Below are 15655 nucleotides of genomic sequence, written 5' to 3' on the forward strand. Positions count from 1 at the left end.
AGCTCTAATGAGTGACTTCTTCATCAAATAGAGTTTCATAGTCATGCTTCTCTCCACTCCTTATAGGTAAGATTTATGGGTACATTCAATGACAGTGAAACCCTGATCTCTGACAGCACCCAACTAGAGCTTCCATAGTTTGTCCCAAAGTCCTATAGCATTTTTCTCCTAAGTCACTTTGACTGAGACAACCATGGTTCCCCATGGTGATCAAACTTCTACCTACAATAATTAACCCAAGCGTTTCATACTACAGGTATGATCCTGGTGGTCTTTCTTTTAATAGTATTGACATTTTTAGGACTAGATACCAGCCTGCTCCATGTATGTGCCCCTTGAAATTCTGGGATGCAGCAAGCTTAACCACAAATGCAGGGCCTCTTTCAATGTTTGCATGCGGTAGGGACAAGGACACAGGATGCCTCAAGCATTTTGGCTCATGCAGTGGGGAGGATAGATGTGCCTTTCCTTCAGTCATAAGGAAGAACCGGATTACTGTGGAATGATAGGACATTTCATTAGATTCTCTAGCTAAAAAAAGAAATTATAATAACAAGAGAGAGTCCCAACATAGCTATGCTTGTAGAATGCAGTTTGTATTGAGTATGTACACCATTTCCCCACCTGCCCTGACAGTTGCCAGAAGAAATGGGTGACATCTCCTCCTTGTCCATGTCTGTTAAGGGATCTATGGTATACAGTAAATTATATGTACGTAGTGATTAAACATTTGTTCATTCATTGTGGTGGAATTCAGACAAAGAATAGAAATTTAAAAGTACTAATTACCAGACATCATACTTTCAAGACATTATTTTATGTGACCCTATCCTAATCTACTCTATTTGAATGTTTATGATAGGTACCATAACCATAGTAGAGATGATATCTCTGTTTCTGAGGGTGATTAAAATGGAGAGACTCACCTATTTCTACACGCCATGTGAGTGGTGGTACAAGGAGGGTCCACACATGCCATTTCCCAGATCTTCTCCATTCCTGCCTCTCATCACTGCCCTCAGATATCACGGTTAAATCTGGATCCAAAAGGCAGTCTTTGATTGTATATAACATTTATTTTTTTGCCTGTTTTTTTTTTTCCTTTTTTTTTTTTTTTTTTTTTTGAGTGTGTTTTTTGAGTAATGTCAGGTCACCAAGTAGATCTAAAAGAGATGAGGTTGACAGGAACAATTTTGGCTTCACACCAATGCACACAGACATTTGAGGAGTGGGAGGAGAAAGGGGTGCCCTGTGGACTACAGACGGGACCCAGACTGAATATAAAGACAGAGGCACTGGGGAGTGGAGCCACCATCAGGGAGACTCACCCCAGTGACTGCAGCCGAGTCGGTGTTGTCCCTGTCAAGATGAAGCTGCTGCTGCTGTGTCTGGGGCTGACCCTGGTCTGTGCCCAGGAGGAAGGAAACCATGAAGTTGTGACAAGCAACTTCGATCTGTCAAAGGTAGAGTTGGGGAGCATAGGGAGTCTGACTTTGGGGGTGACTGTGGGGATACTGAAGCAAGGTGGCCCCACTAAACAGGAAGAAGCTTTGACATGTTAGAGAAAGGGGATAGTTGCTGACTTTGGACTAAGTATATCCACATAACAGTATAACTTTATTATGTGAAGAGGACAACACTTGGGGACCTACATATTTAGTGGAGGGACAATTGAAAGTACCTGACACGTGCTGTCAACTGACCTGAGTTCTCATGCTGTCTTCACATCAGCACTCAGAGTCTGGCCCATCGGGTGGGTTCCCGGAGACTAGTGTCCATGAGGTGCCTCATCCTCTCTTCCCCCACAGTCATTTTACTGATTTATTGCAGCTCTCAGGGGAGTGGTATACTGTCATGTTGGCATCAGATGTAAAGGAAGTGTTAGAAGAAAATGGTAACCTGAGGATCTTTGTGGAATTCATGCAAAAACTGGCCAACTCTACACTTCTTTTTGAATATCAGAGAAAGTAAGTACAGCACTTTATATTTGGGGTAATAGAACATAAGATTTCATATGCTCTTGGAGATCTACACACACGTACACACACCAGAACATATACACACATCACAGGCACAAACACACACATGCATGTGTCCACTTACATAGTGGCCCATTATCCAAAATCTTAGTTCCTCATCCGGCACTCTTCCGTGGCTCCATGACTTAAATCCTTCTAGACTCAGAGAGAACTGGTGAGAGGACTAAATTTAACTGGGACTACAGGAGGTGAGGGCGAGTTAACTGGAACCAGACACACGGGATACAGATGGAATGGGAAAGAGCTAGCTCTATCATACCTCTAGGTCATCTGCTTATTCTGTTTTACAGGGAAAATGGAGACTGTGTTAAATTTACTCTGATTTGTCCTCCAACTGAAAGAAATGGTGTATATAGTACTTTCTGTAAGTATAAATAAAAATAAATTTTTATAAATTCTACTTTAAATGGCAAGAAATTTACCAAATCCCAATAAGATCACAATCTAATTTTTTTTTAAGTTAGAGGAGGGGCTACTGTGATACAGACTCCCAGTAGTGCCCCAGTCAGGATCCACCTGGGACTCCACATTTGGGATTGATGCTTGAATCAACTGAGCTATCCTCAGTGCTTGAGGCTGATGCGCTAAGACCACGTGAACCATCCTTAGCTCTCATGGCTGACACTCAGACCAATATAACCACTGGTTACAAGAAGGGAAGAGAGAGAGTAGGGAGAGAGAGAGAAGAATAGCAGTTGATGGTCACTTCACATCTGTGTCTTGACCAGGGTTCGAACCCAGGATATCCACATGCAGAGCTGACATTCTATCCACTAAGGCAGAGGGTGACAGCCTGGATCCAATTATGATCAAGAATACATAAGTAATATATGTCGGGTCATGTAATTGTCAATATCCTCATGTTGGGAGTACCTTGTATGTAAAAGCCAATACCTGGCACATAAAGTCATTAAAATAAGATTTCTGCTTGGCCATATATAACACCAGCAACAGAAGTAAAAAGTCACACAAAATGTATGTTTTCTGGATAGCTTCTGATTTTTTAATCACTCTGATGGTTTCTGGTGGCCACAGCGCATTGCTTGGATGAGAGCGGCGTATCTAGTGTCAGTGAGGCTTATGGGCAGGACAGAGACACAGAGATGGCAGAGATGGCCTAGGGTGGTAGGTGAGCCTCACGGAGGATAATAGAAGGTAAGTTGAAGTTGTGGCTGAATTTTCTAGCACTAGTCATTAATGTGTCACTGGTAGTCGATTCTACCCATAGAAGCACCTGATGAAGCCTAGGGAGATGTAAAGGAGGACATGAGATATCACTAGATTCTGTTCTGTGAAAGATATTGGGTGAAAGTTTCACCTGCTTCCCATGGATCAAAGAGTTCTTAGCTGTGTCCTGTTTCCTCCACAGATGATGGATACAATCTATTTCACATTGTTGAAGCAGTCTATAGTGAATATATTATTTATAATGACAGGATTTTCAAGAATGGTAAAGAAACCCGATTCTTGGAGCTTTTCGGTAGAGTATCTTCATGCTAACAGTCACCTTGGAGTGGGCTGGAAACAAAATGCTCCGATCACTTATATCCTGGGATATCTGTCCTCCTCTGAAGAGAGGTGCTCGCCTTGGGGAATCCCTCAGGCTTGGTGATGGGAAGGTGAATTTCTCTTCGTGTCCCAAACGTATTCTTAAAAAGTCCAATTCAAGACCAGTTATACTGCTTATTCCTAACTTCTGCCTAAGCACCAATCACTACCACCCATTTCCCATCCACCTGTCCCCATGCCATCAAGAGCCTCAACGACCAACATGCAAGACACAACAGCCACTGTCATTGTTTCCACAGGACGAAAACCAGATGTGAGTCCAACTATCAAGAAAAGGTTTGAGGAACTTGGCCTACAACATGGAATCCCTAAGGAAAACATAGTGGATGTGACCAATGGTGGTAAGTTTAGCTCTCTGGTTTTATTTCCCTAAATTCCCATGATACTGAGTGGAGACATTTAAGAAAAGAAACACCTCCCTAACCTATCAGTCCCCTCTTCCTTAAACTAGAAAATCCTTTGGTTTCTTGCTGGGAAGTAAATGGGTTGGACAGTGACTGTGCTCTGTTCTGCCTCTGCAGACCGCTGTCTCCACAACAGAGATAGTGATGGTGCCCAGGCTTCCAGGTGAGTAAAATCTGATGGAGAAGGGGTGGCCCAAGGATCACTGCTTTCCAAAATCAGTAAAGGCTTATGTTCAGAGATTGCAATGAAAATTATTTGGTCAGGACGCTAGCAGGTTGAGTTTGAAATTTGCAGTAGGGTTTCCTGGGTTCAGGACACACATGTTCTGTGAATTTTAATGCAAGTGACCTAAGCATTTAATGGAAAATAATGTTGTAATACCATACAGAATCACTGTGTGGATATCTACCTCAGAAATTGATAACGTCTTCAATATAGTTAGACTTAAAATTTGAAGTAGGAAAAAGTATTAGGTATGAGTATGAAACTCAAACACATGTCTGTGTTTATCAATCTTCCATTTCCCCAAAGTTGTGGTCTCACCCAACAATTTGTGGTGATAATGTCTTCCTTTGATCTCTGCACTTCCTTAAGTTCTGATCTGGATATAGACTGACTCACCGTCCAGTTGTTCTCCACCAGGAAAATTGGTTCTGAATTTCTTCATCTGCTTCCTACCTCAGATTTACTGTGGGGCTCTATTTAGATGATATAGGGAAGTCTTAGCAACTATGGCTTTGTAGAGTCAGCATTTAATTAAAGGCAGCTATGGTTATTGCCATTCTTCCTCAATTTATAAAAAATTCCTCAATATTTTTTTTTAGACAGAGACAGAGAGAGGAACAGATAGGAACAGACAGGCAAGTAGGGAGAGAGATAAGAAGAATCAATTCTTCATTGCAGCACCTTAGTTGTTCACTGATTGCTTTCTCATATGTGTTTTGGTTGGGGTCTCCAGCAGAATGAGTGCCCCTTGGCTCAAGGCAGTGTGACCTTTGGCTCAAGCCAGCAACCTTGTGCTTCAAGCCAGTGACCTTTGGGGTCATGCCAGCAACCATAGGTTTATGTCTATGATCTCACACACAAGTGGCAACCTTGTGACTTCATCCCTGGGTCCTCTGCATCCCATTCCGATGCTCATTCCAGTGAGTCTTTGCCTTGTCAGGCTACAAAAAACTTTTAATGTGGACAATGGTAGATTCCAGCCTCAGGTCCTTCCATGATTCCTCTTTCTTTTCATAGACTGTGTTTAGGGAGATGTACCATGGAATTAGTCAAAGAAAAAGAGAAATCATCGACTCAATGCCCTCCTTACCCATATTGTGTCAAGTAACAAGTTAGAGTGCTGGTTAATGATTAATTCTTCACCTTTTTTCTCTATAAAAGAAATTCCTTGTCTTAGTGGAAACCAGGAAGTGCTTAATGAGTGTCTATGTTTTCTGTCATTTGCTTATTTAGTGCTGTGTGAATCTTCCCTCACTTGTGCGCCAGGATCATCATTGTACGGTCCCCATGTCATTTTGTGACAAGGTGTGTGAGCTGGTTTTTATTATTTTTATCCATGAAGGCTTTACCCCTGCATCTTCAAGATATTTCATGATCATCAAGAAAATTCATCAACACACTAGGAATCAAGTTTTTTTTCAAATTTCCGATTCTCTTTGCCAGACCCAGGAGAACTCTGCTATGAATAACACTTTCCTCAACCTGAATAAATGATTCATCTTCCAGTCATGTGATAATCTCTGTGTATGTGAGCATCGTGGGCCTGACACAGCGAATGGGAGGCTTCCTTGGACCTGTCTGTACCCAACTAGTCCTCTTGCTCCTCAGTCTTCCCTGAGTCTCAGAATCTCTGTTCCCTGCAGTAATTCTTTGTCCCTGTGAGTGCTGCTTGCCCTTTAAATTGCCTATTTCTTAGTGATCCTATGAAATAAATTGAGACTTGCCCACAATTTGTACTCTCCAGGGATTCTCTCTCTCGATGGGGAGTGAGAGTTACATACTGCTGAGGCTGAGACCAGTCACCATGTGTCAGGGCCTGTCCCCACACCCCAGCTTCTCTCTATCACCCATCTCTGACAGAGGTGGCATCCCTCATAACACCACTGTTATCTGTTGTGAGTATGTTCAGTTAGAGGACACATAATGTGAGCTCTAGATGTCCTTAGTGGTTTGTACTGGGTGCCGTCAGAGGGCATCAAGGAGGCTGAAAGTACTTTACCTCTTATTTTGGAGCCTTTGGGCTTTGAAGAAAGGGTAGTTAAAGTTCTTCCTCCACCTATATATTTATTTTAACTGACATGCTTAAACAGTGTCAATGCCCTGATGGTGTTTCTCAGTGGATAGTATCATCCCGGCCCTTTAAGGAAATGATTGGATCCTGGGTCAGGGCAAGTAGGAGAAAGAATCAATAAGTACACTAGTAAATGGAGCAAATAAGTTGGACAATGAGTTGATGTTTCTCTCTCTCTCTCTCTCTCTCTCTCTCTCTCTTCTCTCTAGCTTTCTCATTCAACTTCAATTAAAAAATAAACAGTGTCATAGTCACACTTGGTGGGTGGAACAGAACTACATGGGGTGGGGGTTTTAAGGCACGAGGAATGACTCTGTCATCATAAGCATAAGGTTAATGACAGGTTTCTAGGGATCTGATGCTCCCAGTCTAACTCTGCCTCCCAATCAGGATGTTGGTCAAATAATTTGTAAATATGATATATATATTTGCTTACTTATACTTTGCACTGGGTGTGGTGAAGTGCTGTAAGTAGGCAGGGTCCTTATACCCTAGCAGGGGTCTCCAAACTTTTTACACAGGGGGCCAGTTCACTGTCCCTCAGACCATTGGAGGGCTGCCAAATACAGTGGTCCTCTCACTGACCACCAATGAAAGAGGTGCCCCTTCCAGAAGTGCAGTGGGGGCTGGATAAATGGCCCCAGGGGGTCGCATTGTGGCCCGCTGGCCGTAGTTTGGGGACGCCTGCAAGGCTTAGTTTTAAGACTAAGCCTTTCCCACCTTTTTAATACTAAGATCTTTTCAAAAGTAAGCTTTTCCCCACACCCTTGACCAGGGGTCCCCAAACTACAGCCCGCGGGCTGCATGCAGCCCCCTGAGGCCATTTATCCGGCTCCCGCCGCACTTCTGGAAGGGGCACCTCTTTCACTGGTGGTCAGTGAGAGAAGCACATTGACTATCTCATTAGCCAAAAGCAGGCCTATAGTGCCCATTGAAATACTGGTTAGTTTGTTGATTTAAATTGTTCTTTATTTTAAATATTGTATTTGTTCCCGTTTTGGTTTTTTTACTTTAAAATAAGATATGTGCAGTGTGCATAGGGATTTGTTCATAGTTTTTTTTTATAGTCTGGCCCTCCAACGGTCTGAAGGACAGTGAACTGGCCCCCTGTGTAAAAAGTTTGGGGACCCCTGCCCTTGACTGTTGCATGATGTGGGGTGGTGCACTCTTATGAGGAATCTCATTATGCATCAGATAAGTGATTTTGCATCAGAGACTTCCTTGTTTGTATATTGGATTAAAGGTTTTGATTTCTACACTATAAAATCAGGCAGAGAGCCCATGCTGGAGAAGAGCAGAGAAAGGCCACATGGAGGAGAGGAGAAGCAGCCAAGATGGTGGAGTGCTGAAGGAGAAGCCAGTTTGTGCAGACTATGTGCAGAGAGAAGGAGATGGGGAACAGAGGTGAATAGGGCTGGTGAGGTAGAAACCTTTGATTCTAGCAAACTTGGATGAGTCATTGGCTTTGGGAGTCCTGAATGGAAAGGGAAGTGTTTTCCCACTGTGTGTATTTCTTGCCCGCCGGGTGCAAGCTAAGATGAAAGCTAATGGCCCACCAGATCTGGGCTTTGTTGTTTCATTACCATTTGTCCAAATCAAATGCAAACCTGCATGGGTCAGGAGGCTGTGATGGTGGCCGTGGCTACTGGCTTTACACAAGTGAATGAGTTAGCTTCAGGCTTCTTTCTCCTGACTTACACTCTTGCCCTAAATTGTTGACAAGTGGCAAAAGGCTATGTGGAAAGCAACCAGGCCTATTGGGATGTATCATTTTATATGATGTCATTTAAGAAACTGACAACATATTCTAAACAAAGTTTATACGAGCAACATAGAATACAATAACACATTTAAAAAATACCTCAGTGGGTGGAGGGAGAGGGGCATAAAGAAAACATATATAGGATGATTTGACTTTGGGTGTTGGATATACAACATAATTGACTGTCCAAATGATGCGGAGATGTTTTCTACAAATCTATGTACTCTGGATGACCAATGTCACCCTGTTAAATTTAATTGTCCAAATAAAAAAATAATCATAATAATACCTCATGATCAAGTGAGATTCATTCTAGAGCACAAGAATGGTTCCACATATGTAAATAGATCAACATAATATACCACATCAACAAAAAGAACAACAATCATATGATCCTATCAATAATTCTGAAAAGTTATTTAATAAAATACAACATGCCATTATGTTTAAAATACTCAATAAAATAGGAGTAGAAGGAAAGTACCTCTACATAATAAAGGCCATATATGACAAACCATCAGCTAATATCATACTAAATGTTGAAAGAAATGAAGGCTTTCTCTTAAAACCAGGAGAAAGACATGGCTACCCACTCTCTCTATTCTTATTCAACATAATTCTGGAAGTCTGAGCCAGAGCAATCAGGCAAGAGAAAGAAATAAAAGGCATCCATATTGGGAAAGAAGTAAAGTATCACTTTTTTCCAGATGACATGATCCTGTATATAGAAAACCCCAAAGGCTCCACTAAAAAACTACTAGAAACAAGAAACCAACACAGGGAAGTGGCAGGATACAAAATCAATATGCAAAAGTCTATTTCTTTCTCATATGGTAATGATAAAACTTCAGAAAATGACTTAAAAAATAAAACCTTTTTTTTTTAAGATTGCAAAAACTAAAATAAACTATACATATCTAAGAGTAAAGTTAAGAAAGGACGTGATAAAGACACATGCAGCCCCATGTTTATTGCAGCATTATTCACAGTGGTCAAGACATGGAAACAACCAAAAAACCCTTCAATAGAAGACTGGATAAAGAAGATGTGGCACATATACACTATAGAATAATACTCAGCCATAAGAATGATGACGTTAGATCATTTACAACAAAATGGTGGGATCTTGATAACATTATATGGAGTGAAATAAGTAAATCAGAAAAAACCAAGAACTACATGATTCCATACATTGGTGGGGCATAAAAACGAGACTAAGAGACATGGACAAGATGTGGTGGTTACCAGGGGTGGGGGGAGGGAGGACTCAGGAGGGAAGGAGGGAGAGGGGAAAGGGGAGGGGGAGGGGCACAAAGAAAACTAGATAGAGGGTGACAGAGGACAATCTGAATCTGGGCGATGGGTATACAACATAATTGAATGACAAGATAACCTGGACATGTTTTCTTTGAACATATGTACCCTGATTTATTGATGTCACCCCACTAACATTAATAAAAATTTATTAAAAAAATAAAATAGGCCCTGGCTGGTTGGCTCAGCAGTAGAGCATCGGCCTGGCGTGCAGGAGTTCCCGGTTCGATTCCCGGCCAGGGCACACAGGAGAGGCGCCCATTTGCTTCTCCACCCCTCCCCCTCTCCTTCCTCTCTGTCTCTCTCTTTCCCTCCCGCAGCGAGGCTCCATTGGAGCAAAGATGGCCTGGGCGCTGGGGATGGCTCTGTGGCCTCTGCCTCAGGTGCTAGAATGGCTCTGGACGCAACAGAGCGACGCCCCAGAGGGGCAAAGCATCGCCCCCTGATGGGCACGCCGGGTGGATCCCAGTCGGGTGCATGCGGGAGTCTGTCTGACTGCCTCCCCGTTTCCAGCTTCGGAAAAATGAAAAAAAAAAAATAAAATAAAATAAAATAAAGAAAAAAAGAAAGGACATGAAGGACCTATATATAGAAAACTACAAAACATTATTGAAGGAAATTGAAAAAGATACAATGAACTGGATAAATATTCCATGTTTATGGACTGGAAGAGTCGACATAGTTAAAAAGACCATATTTTCCAAAGCAACATATAAATTTAATGCAATCTTCATCAAAATCCCAATGTCATGTTTTAAAGAAACAGAACAAAAAATCACCAGGTTTGTGTGAAAACATATACATGCCCAAATAGCCAAAGCAATCACGAGGAAAAAGAATGAAGCCGGAAGTATCACCCTACCTAACTTCAAATTATACTACAGAGCTATGATAATGAAAACAGCATGGTATTGGCAGAAACACAGGCTAATATGCCAATGGAACAGAATCGAGATCCAAGAAAAATCCCCACTGGTATATGGACAAATCATCTTTGACAAAGAGCCAAAAACACAGAATGAAGGAAAGAAAGCCTCTTCTATAAATAAAGACGGGAAAAAGAGAGAGCCACACGCAAAAAGAATGACACTTGACTACAGTTTGTTCCCATGCACAAAAATTAATTGATAATGGATGAAAGACTTAAATATAAGATCTGAACCAATAAATTACATAGAACAAAACATAGTTATTACACTCATTGACAATGACTGTGGAGAACAACTTATGAATTTGACCCCAAAGGCAAGGGAAGTAAAGGCAAAAATAAATGAGTGGGACTACATCAAACTAAAAAGCTTCTTTCTGCACAGCAAAAGAAACTGACAACAAAACAAATAGGCAGCTAACTAAATGGGAGATGATATTTGGAAACAGCAGCTCTGATAAGGAGTTAATATCCAAAATATATAAAAAAAACTCCCAAAGCTCAGCAAAAAACAAGCAAACAATACAATTAAAAAATAGGGAGAGGACCCAAACACACACTTCCTCCAAAATGACATACAAATGGCCAACAGATATAGGAAAAGATGCTCATCTTCACTTCTTATTTGAGAAAAGCAAATCAAAACTACAATGAGATACCACCTCACACTTCTTAGATTGCTATTATCAACAAGACAGGTAATAACAAGTGTTGAAGAGGCTGTGAAGAAAAAGAAAACCTCATTCCCTGTTGGTGAGAATGCAAATTAGTACCACCATTATGGAAGAAAGCATAGCATTTACTCAAAAATAAGAATAGAAATGCCATATGACCCAGAAATCCCTCCACTGGGTATCTACCCCAAACAATTGAAAACATTGGTACTGTATGTAAAAGACACATGCACCCCATATTCCATCGCAGTGTTATGCCCAGGCCAGGACATGGAAAGAATGAAAGTGTCCTTCAATAGACGAGTGAATAAAGATGATATGGTATATATATCAATGGAGCACTACTCAGCCAAAAGAAATGATGACATAGTGACATTTATGACAACATAGATCAGCGGTTCTCAACCTGTGGGTCGCACCCCAGTGGGGGTCGAACGACCAAAACACAGGGGTCGCCTAAAGCCATCAGAAAATACATATTTATTAAATGTTCTCAACCCGCTGGGGTTGCGACCCACAGGTTGAGAACCGCTGACATAGATGGATCTTGAGAACATGATACTGAGTGAAATACGTAAATCAGAAAAAGTTAAAACTGTATGATTTCAGACATAGATGGAATATAAAAATAAGACTCATGGACATAGATAAAAGTGAAGTGGTTACTTGAGGGATGGGGACACAGAAGACAGGGTGGGGGAAATAGTGTAAACAAGGACAAATGTATGGTGACTGAAAATGATTTGACTTTGGGTGATAGGTATCCAACATAAACAACAGTTCAAATGCTATAGAAATGTTCACCTGAAACCTATGTACTTGTATTAATAAATGTCAATCTGTTAAATATAATATTCTAAGAGAAAATAAAAAAGAAATCAGACAAGTAATAGCCACAGGGCATGGACTAGGGTTTTCTTGGGAATATTTAGAGCATTACAAACAACAATAGTCAATGCACAGGTGACCATTTGAATGATAGGAGTTGGCTGAGGTGCCACAGCTTAGGAAACTACAGCCCAGGGGAGGCACAGACAGACTCTCCACTGCTCCTGAGTCAGGATGGCAGATCGAATTCCCTGTGAAATCTACCCATCAATTTCAAACATTTCCAGCAATGGAAGCATGAAATGTGCCTGACCTGTGGTGGTGCAGTGGATAAAGCATCGACCTGGAACACTGAGGTCGCCGAATCAAAACCCCGGGCTTGCCTGGTCAAGGCACATACAGGAGTTGATGGTTCCAACCCCTCCCTCCTCTCTCTCTCTCTCTATATATATATATATATATCTCCACTCTCTCCTCTCTCTCTAATAAAAATAAATAAATAAAATCTATAAAAAGAAAAGAGAGGCATGAAATGTTAAGAACACTCAAAAGCAAGTAGTGAAGACATCATTCAATCAGAAACAGAGCAGAGAAGTTATTTTCAAAAAATAAAATAAAAAGAAAAGCAGTCCAGTCCACTAGGTTCTGAGTAAAGATCTGGGTCACCCATGCAGGGTGGGTCAAAATGGTCAGGCAGGGGGGGGTGAACTGAAAATCCAAAGCACTGAGAAGCAGGGGATGAACTAGAATGACTTAGAGACAGCTCTTCTAGCTCCCCTAGAGTTACAGAGAGAAGCTGACTGCATGTGACCTGAAAGGAGGCACCACCTCCCATTTGAGAATGATATACATGCAGACCCTGCCCTTCTGGAATGTTCTGACCCCCCATGGTTAGGCTTCAGTGTTATCTCTAGCCGGCCTGATGGGCAAAGGTAAGATGGTTGTGCTGTAGCACATAAATAATTTCATAAAACATCAGACAAGGTCACTCAAATATCATTAAAACAAGATTGTTGTGCAATCCAAAAACATGTTTCTCTTGGCTAAAATGAAGGAGTGCTGCTTCTTTATCAAGTGCAGCTTTACAGTCATCCTTATCTTCATTCTGTATAGGGAAGATTTAAGGATGCAGTCAATGATAGACTTCCCTGACCTCTGACAGCATGCAACCTAGAGGTTTTTTAGATTGTCCTCAAGTCTTGTAGTAGGTTCTTCCTAACATGCTCTGACTAGTACACCCATGGTTCCCCACTGTGAGCATACCTTCAAGCCACAATAATTAACCTAGTCTTTTTAACCACAGGAATGGACCTGGTGGTCTTTGTTTGAAGATATTTGATACTCACATTTTTAGGATTAAGTTCCAGCTTACTCCATGCATGTGTCCACCTGAAGTTCTGAGATGCTGCAAGCTTAATCACATATGAAGGACCTCTTTCAATGTTTACATCCGGTAGGGGCAAGGATACAGGATGCCTCCAAGGATTTTGGCCTGAGCAGTGGGGAGGATAGAATTGCCTTTACTCCATTCAGGTGGAGGAACCGGCTCATTTGTGAAACATAAATATCTCTATTTGGACATTTCATTAGTTTCTCTAGGTAGAAAAAGAAATAATAATAATATGAGAGAGAGAGAGAAAAAGGGAGACCGAACTATAGTCTAGTATGGTTTAGTCAAGATTAAATTAATTTTAGTCTCATATGAAAAATCTAAAGACAGTTCTCCAGGTTGGCTGGCAACTCTATTCCACAGAGTCATTCAGGAATCCAGTTCTTTCTCTCTGGTTTCTCCTCCCACCCTAGGGCTTTGTCCTTACGTGTGTGAGCAAAGAAAGATTTCAAGATATAAGGGTTCAGAGTATGTGATGGAAACATGATTTTATAGTCACTATCCTCCTTGGCCCTGTGTAAAGCCAGTAGCCACGGCCACAATCACAACCACCTGGCCCATGCAAGTTCGCTTTAGATTCGGACAGGTGGTAATGAAACAATGGAGCCAAGAAATGGTAGGTCATTACATTTAATCTTAGCTTGCACCCAGTGGGCAAGTAAAATCACACACTGGAATCCAAAACACACTCATTCAGTGCTCACAAAGCTACTGACTTATCTGAGTTTCCTAGAGTCACCAGCCTTATTCACCTCTGTTCCCCATCTCCTTCTGTCTGCATAAACTCTGCACAAACTGGCTTTTCCTTCAGCCTTCTGCCATCTTGGCTGCTTCTCCTCTCTTCCACATGGCCTTTATCAGCTTTCCTCTCTGCTCTCCTAGAATGTAATCACTCTTCCCCAGAACAATGTGATCTCTCCTTTTAAAACCTTTTGGGGCAAAAGACTCCCCCAACACACATTAACATAATCACACACATCCCAAGCAAAAAGGGCAAGTAATATCATCACCTGAACAATGGGCTTCCACGGGGGCAGCGCCATCTTTAACAAAGTGAGCATAATATCTTTTATCTGCCCAACACCTGGTTCTGGTAGGGTATCCCTTATCTATTATCCCCCATAAACGCACACCCTCAGATAATACAAGTTCAGAGAAATCACTTTGAATATTCATGAATCACATGCTTTTGCTATACAGCAGACCTAAATTTCTCTTGGCAGGGCAAATCCCTCAAAAATTTAAGACTTCTGATATATTTGCTTCTTTAAGATTTATGTATCCATTTTTGAGAGGAAAGAGAGCCTGAGAGAAAAGAGGGGAGGATCAGAAAGCATCAACTCCCACATGTGCCTTGACCAGGTATGCCCAAGGATTCAAACCAGTGACTTCAGCATTCCAGGTTGACGATTTATCCACTGCACTACCACAGGTCAGGCTATATTTGGCTCTTCTCTGAGTGCAGGTAAGCAGACTACAAAATTCAAACTAGATATAAAGTTAGGGTTGGAAACAAGAATTTTTAAAGTAGACCATTATCCATGTTGGGCAAATAAGTTTGTAAAATGTGTTTTTCAGGTTTGCTTACTTATATTTTGCATTGGCTTGGGCAACACATTGTGTAGATAGTCTGTGAAAGACTGTGGTGCTTGCTCTCAGGGCAGCAGATTGAAAATTGTGGATTACCTTCCTGCTTAAAAAGGGCTATTGTATTGCTAATGTTTGCTGGAGAAGAAAATATTTCCCCAGCCTGTTTTGCAGGAAGAGTAGAAGGAGTGCAGATGGGGAACCTGAGTTGAGAAGCTTTGGGAGCTCTGCTGAGGCTGGTGGGGATTCTTGATTCCAAGCAGAACTAGAGAAGATTTTCTGAGTTGTGGAACTGGAGAAAGTGTCAGGGTTTTGGGAGCTCTGAATGGGAGAGGGAAGTGGTCTTCCCTGCCTGTTTGGTAGTCCACCAGTATGAGGCTTTAATAAACTGAATGTCCACCATTTTTGGCTTCACTGTTATTTTACTATCTGCCCGAATCCAATGAGAACCTGCAGTGGCCATGTGCTATATAATGCCTACCTACCCCAAAGTCTTTTCTTAACTTAATTGAGTCCATGGGAAACAACAGTTTAGGGTAGACGGGCACTGAAACCTTCTTTGCCAGCATTATGCTTCCTTTCATGGCGTTAGTGTTATCTCCTAGGAATCTAGACTTCATTTCACTACTTACAGTCACTTCACTGTAGGGTAAAGGAATTGTGACCTTCACTAAACTTGTTTAGGGTTTCAGCAGAGGGGCATCCCTTAGCAATGTCATGCCACAGGCTTAAATCAAGCAAGCTACTCTTAGTGTCTGAGACTGATGCACTCAGACCAGCTGAACTATCCTTAGCTCCTGGCGCTACACTCTGATCAGTAAGACACTAGTTGCAAAAGAAGAAGAGAGTGAGAAGAGGGAGAG

The 15655-nt window shown here is 41.6% G+C and overlaps 1 pseudogene; it reads left to right on the forward strand.

Annotated features, from left to right (window-relative positions):
- Positions 1–1307: 1307 nt before the first annotated feature.
- On the forward strand, positions 1308–5550 carry LOC136394363 (lipocalin Can f 6.0101-like; annotated as a pseudogene).
- The last annotated feature ends 10105 nt before the right edge of the window (positions 5551–15655 follow it).

The sequence above is a fragment of the Saccopteryx leptura genome, chromosome 2, assembly GCF_036850995.1.
Source record: "Saccopteryx leptura isolate mSacLep1 chromosome 2, mSacLep1_pri_phased_curated, whole genome shotgun sequence".
Lineage (NCBI taxonomy): Eukaryota > Metazoa > Chordata > Mammalia > Chiroptera > Emballonuridae > Saccopteryx > Saccopteryx leptura.